The following is a 594-nucleotide window of genomic DNA, read 5'->3' on the forward strand; positions in this document are numbered from 1 at the left end:
GGTGCCCCGTGTGAGGCCGAGTACTAATGATTTCCAGTTACTAATAGAGCTCAGACCCAACAGCTGGTTAACACTATAATGTAGCTGTAAGCAGATCTAAGAGTCTATTCATGCAGATGTTAACAGCTGTGACGCCCACAGGAGGAAGCTGCTGTATAAACATAACAAACAGCTGTTATAACAGAAAATGTCTTTGAGAGAGAAGAGTGAACATTAAGAAATACTTAAATACTTAAACAAGCTGCTTACACCAACATCATCGTGTGTTAAAACCTTTTGTTAAATGCTTATATACTGATTAAACATGCTAAACACTTTCACTTGGAACTTGTTATAACAAGAAACTGAGCAAATGTTTTTTTGTCATGGCAACAGCAAAATGAATCTGTAGCACAGATGTTTAAAAACGTAACTCCAGCTGTTGCTGTGGCGCTGCAGAGATCTGGAGGACGTGCTGCAGAGCCTCCACGCCACCAGCTGGGGGCGCCACCTCTTTATTATTATCAAAACTATTCTTACATGTGAATTATGAGTTGGAAATCATGTCGTTTTTTCTGTGATAATTATAATTATAAAATGCTAATTGCAAAAAAA

The sequence above is a fragment of the Seriola lalandi genome, unplaced genomic scaffold (genome assembly GCF_002814215.2).
Source record: "Seriola lalandi dorsalis isolate HSWRI2012SDOR001 ecotype SW California unplaced genomic scaffold, Sedor1 jcf7180002054987, whole genome shotgun sequence".
NCBI classification, from domain to species: Eukaryota; Metazoa; Chordata; class Actinopteri; order Carangiformes; family Carangidae; genus Seriola; species Seriola lalandi.